This window comes from Coregonus lavaretus (genome assembly GCF_964263955.1).
Source record: "Coregonus lavaretus genome assembly, contig: HAP1_SCAFFOLD_1156, whole genome shotgun sequence".
NCBI lineage: Eukaryota > Metazoa > Chordata > Actinopteri > Salmoniformes > Salmonidae > Coregonus > Coregonus lavaretus.
Window position 1 is genome coordinate 150,530 of NW_028156365.1, and position 6,798 is coordinate 157,327.

General features: G+C 44.9%; 1 long non-coding RNA gene across 1 annotated transcript; it reads right to left on the reverse strand.

Moving 5' to 3' along the window:
* Positions 1–286: 286 nt before the first annotated feature.
* On the reverse strand, positions 287–3,611 carry LOC311126435. Its single transcript, XR_014612981.1, has 2 exons — positions 1,451–3,611; positions 287–1,228 (listed from the first exon to the last, which is right to left on the reverse strand). It is a non-coding gene; the product is annotated as an uncharacterized lncRNA (long non-coding RNA).
* Between the last annotated feature and the right edge of the window lie 3,187 nt (positions 3,612–6,798).

The following is a 6,798-nucleotide window of genomic DNA, read 5'->3' on the forward strand; positions in this document are numbered from 1 at the left end:
TGCACCAGATCTTATTTAGGGGCTTCATAGTGAAGGGAGTGAATACATACGCACGCAACACTTTTCCGTTATTGTTTAGGATTTTTTTAAACAAGTAATTTTTTTCATTTCACTTCACCAATTTGGACTATTTTGTGTTTGTCCATTACATGAAATCCAAATAAAAATCATTTAAAATTACAGGTTGTAATGCAACAAAATAGGAAAAACGCCAAGGGGGGTGAATACATTTGGAAGGCACTGTACCCCCTTAAAAAAAGTAATAAAATAAAAACAGCCCCCACAATCATTTTATCATCAATTTATCTCAGCCAATCATCAGTCATTTGTGAAAGTGCTTGTTGAATGTCCTTCCCTATAAGCGTGCTGAATGTCTGTTGTCAATTTGTTTACTGTAAAATAGCATAGTATCTGATCATACAAAAAGTTTACTAAGGGTTGGTAACAGGCTGATTGGTCGGCTATTTCAGCCAGTAAAGGGGGCTTTACTATTCTTAGGTAGGGGAATGACTTTTGCTTCCCTCCAAGCCTGAGGGCACACACTTTCTAGTAGGCTTAAATTGAAGAGATGGCAAATAGGAGTGGCAATATCGTCCGCTATTATCCTCAGTAATTTTCCATCCAAGTTGTCAGACCCCGGTGGCTTGACAATAATAATTACTTTACGGAATTCAAAATCCCAATGCTCGTCTTTCATCATTTGGTAAAATATACTTGGATGCGTAGTGTCAGCGTTTGTTGCTGGCATGTCATGCCTCTAACGTTGTCATCCTCATTATTCTCCATTCATTCAGGATTATCTGTAGTCATGGTAACATCCACATTCATGAACAAGTGTTTAGAAACATATTCTATTCTTATTTACAATTAAAGTGACTCCAAAATGACACAATACATTATTTACCATTCATTTCTATTGGGCACAAAATTATCTGAAACAACCAAAACAAACAGCAAATGCATCCAAAAAGTTTGTAGAGTCACAAGCTTGATGTAATCATTGTGTGCTTGGAATATATATATAAGTTAATTTGTTCCAATAATTTTGGTCCCCTAGAATGGGGGGACTACGTACAAAAAGTGGCGTAATTGCAAAACGGTTCCCCTGATATGGATGAAATACCCTCAAATGAAAGTCTGCACTTTAATCGCATAGTAATTGTATCATATCAAGTACAGAGCCAAAACAACAAAACATTTGTCACTATCCAAATCCTTTTGGAGCTCCCTGTAAATGAATGATATGTTCCCATCAGTGTTCTGACATGTAAATGAATGATATGTTCCCATCAGTGTTCTGACATGTAAATGAATGATATGTTCCCATCAGTGTTCTGACATGTAAATGAATGATATGTTCCCATCAGTGTTCTGACATGTAAATGAATGATATGTTCCCATCAGTGTTCTGACATGTAAATGAATGATATGTTCCCATCAGTGTTCTGACATGTAAATGAATGATATGTTCCCATCAGTGTTGTGACATATTGAGTGTCTCGGTCTCGTCTCGGCGGTGGATAGATTTTTACTCGGTCTTGGACAATGAGGACTCGTCATTTCTTCTATAGAACCCTGTGGAGTCTCAACATGCTATAGAACCCTGTGGAGTCTCAACATTCTATAGAACCCTGTGGAGTCTCAACATTCTACAGAACCCTGTGGAGTCTCAACATTCTATAGAACCCTGTGGAGTATCAACATTCTATAGAACCCTGTGGAGTCTCAACATTCTACAGAACCCTGTGGAGTCTCAACATTCTATAGAACCCTGTGGAGTCTCAACATTCTATAGAACCCTGGTGGAGTCTCAACAGTCTATAGAACCCTGTGGAGTCTCAACATTCTATAGAACCCTGGTGGAGTCTCAACAGTCTATAGAACCCTGTAGAGTCTCAACATTCTATAGAACCCTGTGGAGTATCAACATTCTATAGAACCCTGTGGAGTCTCAACATTCTACAGAACCCTGTGGAGTCTCAACATTCTATAGAACCCTGTGGAGTCTCAACATTCTATAGAACCCTGTGGAGTCTCAACATTCTATAGAACCCTATGGAGTCTCAACATTCTATAGAACTCTGTGGAGTCTCAACATTCTATAGAACCCTGTGGAGTCTCAACATTCTATAGAACCCTGGTGGAGTCTCAACATTCTATAGAACCCTGTGGAGTCTCAACATTCTATAGAACCCTATGGAGTCTCAACATTCTATAGAACCCTGTGGAGTCTCAACATTCTATAGAACCCTGGTGGAGTCTCAACAGTCTATAGAACCCTGTGGAGTCTCAACATTCTATAGAACCCTGGTGGAGTCTCAACAGTCTATAGAACCCTGTAGAGTCTCAACATTCTATAGAACCCTGGTGGAGTCTCAACAGTCTATAGAACCCTGTGGAGTCTCAACATTCTATAGAACCCTATGGAGTCTCAACATTCTATAGAACTCTGTGGAGTCTCAACATTCTATAGAACCCTATGGAGTCTCAACATTCTATAGAACCCTATGGAGTCTCAACATTCTATAGAACCCTGTGGAGTCTCAACATTCTATAGAACCCTGGTGGAGTCTCAACATTCTATAGAACCCTGTGGAGTCTCAACATTCTATAGAACCCTATGGAGTCTCAACATTCTATAGAACCCTGTGGAGTCTCAACATTCTATAGAACCCTGGTGGAGTCTCAACAGTCTATAGAACCCTGTGGAGTCTCAACATTCTATAGAACCCTGGTGGAGTCTCAACAGTCTATAGAACCCTGTAGAGTCTCAACATTCTATAGAACCCTGTGGAGTATCAACATTCTATAGAACCCTGTGGAGTCTCAACATTCTACAGAACCCTGTGGAGTCTCAACATTCTATAGAACCCTGTGGAGTCTCAACATTCTATAGAACCCTGTGGAGTCTCAACATTCTATAGAACCCTATGGAGTCTCAACATTCTATAGAACTCTGTGGAGTCTCAACATTCTATAGAACCCTATGGAGTCTCAACATTCTATAGAACCCTATGGAGTCTCAACATTCTATAGAACCCTGTGGAGTCTCAACATTCTATAGAACCCTGGTGGAGTCTCAACATTCTATAGAACCCTGTGGAGTCTCAACATTCTATAGAACCCTATGGAGTCTCAACATTCTATAGAACCCTGTGGAGTCTCAACATTCTATAGAACCCTGGTGGAGTCTCAACAGTCTATAGAACCCTGTGGAGTCTCAACATTCTATAGAACCCTGGTGGAGTCTCAACAGTCTATAGAACCCTGTAGAGTCTCAACATTCTATAGAACCCTGGTGGAGTCTCAACATGCTATAGAACCCTGGTGGAGTCTCAACATTCTACAGAACCCTGGTGGAGTCTCAACATTCTATAGAACCCTATGGAGTCTCAACATTCTATAGAACCCTGTGGAGTCTCAACATTCTATAGAACCCTGGTGGAGTCTCAACAGTCTATAGAACCCTGTGGAGTCTCAACATTCTATAGAACCCTATGGAGTCTCAACATTCTATAGAACCCTGTGGAGTCTCAACATTCTATAGAACCCTGGTGGAGTCTCAACAGTCTATAGAACCCTGTGGAGTCTCAACAGTCTATAGAACCCTGGTGGAGTCTCAACAGTCTATAGAACCCTGTAGAGTCTCAACATTCTATAGAACCCTGGTGGAGTCTCAACAGTCTATAGAACCCTGTGGAGTCTCAACATTCTATAGAACCCTATGGAGTCTCAACATTCTATAGAACCCTGTGGAGTCTCAACATTCTATAGAACCCTGGTGGAGTCTCAACAGTCTATAGAACCCTGTGGAGTCTCAACATTCTATAGAACCCTGGTGGAGTCTCAACAGTCTATAGAACCCTGTAGAGTCTCAACATTCTATAGAACCCTGGTGGAGTCTCAACATGCTATAGAACCCTGGTGGAGTCTCAACATTCTACAGAACCCTGTGGAGTCTCAACATTCTACAGAACCCTGGTGGAGTCTCAACATTCTACAGAACCCTGGTGGAGTCTCAACATTCTATAGAGCCCTGGTGGAGTCTCAACACTCTACAGAACCCTGGTGGAGTCTCAACACTCTACAGAACCCTGGTGGAGTCTCAACATTCTATACAACCCTGGTGGAGTCTCAACATTCTATAGAACCCTGGTGGAGTCTCAACACTCTACAGAACCCTGGTGGAGTCTCAACACTCTACAGAACCCTGGTGGAGTCTCAACATTCTACAGAACCCTGGTGGAGTCTCAACATTCTATAGAACCCTGGTGGAGTCTCAACATTCTATAGAACCCTGTGGAGTCTCAACACTCTACAGAACCCTGGTGGAGTCTCAACACTCTACAGAACCCTGGTGGAGTCTCAACACTCTACAGAACCCTGTGGAGTCTCAACATTCTATAGAACCCTGGTGGAGTCTCAACACTCTACAGAACCCTGTGGAGTCTCAACATTCTATAGAACCCTGGTGGAGTCTCAACATTCTATAGAACCCTGGTGGAGTCTCAACATTCTACAGAACCCTGGTGGAGTCCCAACATGCTATAGAACCCTGTGGAGTCTCAACACTCTATAGAACCCTGGTGGAGTCTCAACATTCTATAGAACCCTGGTGGAGTCTCAACATTCTATAGAACCCTGTGGAGTCTCAACATTCTATAGAACCCTGTGGAGTCTCAACATTCTATAGAACCCTGGTGGAGTCTCAATACTCTATAGAACCCTGTGGAGTCTCAATACTCTATAGAACCCTGTGGAGTCTCAACATTCTATAGAACCCTGTGGAGTCTCAACATTCTATAGAACCCTGGTGGAGTCTCAACATTCTATAGAACCCTGTGGAGTCTCAACATTCTATAGAACCCTGTGGAGTCTCAACATTCTATAGAACTAATGTGACTAACCTTCTCAGTCCTCAGGGTTGGAGTGGGGGGGCAATACCCCTACCAGTACTACATATTTACAACTGCTTTACCCCTACCAGTACTACATATTAACAACAGGTTTACCCCTACCAGTACTACATATTTACAACAGATGTTTAGGATGCAATTCGGCCTAAGTGAGATTCTTCAAACACTTTTTGTCATCCAGTGCCATGTAAAAATCCATAGAAATGATCAAAATAGATTTTCCTCCACAAAGACAAAAAGCACTTGACTCATTCTTGTCCACCAGTCCAGAGGCTATGCATGTTCCTCAGAGGTTCAGTTCTTCATGTCCACCAGTCCAGAGGCTATGCATGTCCTCCTCAGAGGTTCAGTTCTTCTTGTCCACCAGTCCAGAGGCTATGCATGTTCCTCAGAGGTTCAGTTCTTCATGTCCACCAGTCCAGAGGCTATGCATGTCCTCCTCAGAGGTTCAGTTCTTCTTGTCCACCAGTCCAGAGGCTATGCATGTCTTCCTAAGAGGCTCAGGACTGGAAGACTCCCACATCCATCCTCTATCTTCTGGAGATGATGACTGAAGGGAGAGGAAGAGGAGGAGGCACCATGATGTCATTGTTGCAGCTGAAATGTCCGAACACACTGACTGGAACAGCAGTAGGCCACGAAACTCACTGTGGTTCTGGAGAGAGAGAGAGAGAGAGGAAAGAGCAGAGAGAGAGCGAGAGAGGCAGAGAGGGAGAGTGAGGAGAGAGCAGAGAGAGAGGGAGAGAGAGGGAGAGCAGAGAGAGAGAGAGGGAGAGGAGAGAGAGGGAGAGAGGGAGAGGAGAGAGAGACAGAGAGAGAGCAGAGAGCAGAGAGCAGAGAGCAGAGAGCAGAGAGAGAGAGAGAGAGAGAGAGCGAGAGAGAGCAGAGAGAGCGAGAGAGGAAAGAGCAGAGAGAGAGAGAGAGAGGAAAGAGCAGAGAGAGAGAGAGCAGAGAGAGAGAGAGGGAGGAGAGAGAGAGAGAGAGCGAGAGGGAGAGAGGAAAGAGCAGAGAGAGAGAGAGAGAGGGGGAGAGAGAGAGAGGGGGAGAGGGAGGAAAGAGCAGAGAGAGAGCAGAGAGAGAGAGAGAGGGAGAGGGAGGAAAGAGCAGAGAGAGAGGGAGAGGAGAGAGAGAGGGAGAGAGGGAGAGCAGAGAGAGAGAGCGCGAGGGAGAGAGAGAGAGAGGGAGGAAAGAGCAGAGAGAGAGAGAGGGAGAGGGAGGAAAGAGCAGAGAGAGAGAGGGAGAGGGAGGAAAGAGCAGAGAGAGAGGGAGAGGAGAGAGAGAGGGAGAGAGGGAGAGCAGAGAGAGAGAGAGAGCGCGCAGAAGGGAGAGGAGAGAGAGAGCGCGCGAGGGAGAGGAGAGAGAGGCAGAGAGAGAGAGAGAGAGAAAGAGAGAGAGAGAGAGGGAGAGAGAGAGCAGAGAGAGAGGGGGAGAGAGAGAGAGAGAGCGCACGAGGGAGAGGAGAGAGAGAGAGAGAGAGAGAGAAAGAGAGAGAGAGAGAGAGAGAGAGAGAGAAAGACAGAGAGAGAGAGAGGGGGAGAGCGAGAGAGAGAGGGAGAGGGAGGAAAGAGCAGAGAGAGAGCAGAGAGAGAGGGAGAGGGAGAAGAGAGCAGAGAGAGAGGGGGGAGAGAGAGAGAGAGAGGGGGAGAGCGAGAGAGAGAGAGAGAGGAGAGGGAGGAAAGAGCAGAGAGAGAGCAGAGAGGAGAGAGAGAGCAGAGAGAGCAGAGAGAGGAGGGAGAGAGAGAGAGGGAGAGAGAGAGAAAGAGCAGAGAGAGCAGAGAGAGAGAGAGAGAGAGAAAGAGCAGAGAGAGCAGAGAGAAGAGAGAGAGAGAGAGAGAGAGAGAGAGAGAGCAGAGAGAGAGAGGGAGAGAGAGAGAGCGAGAGG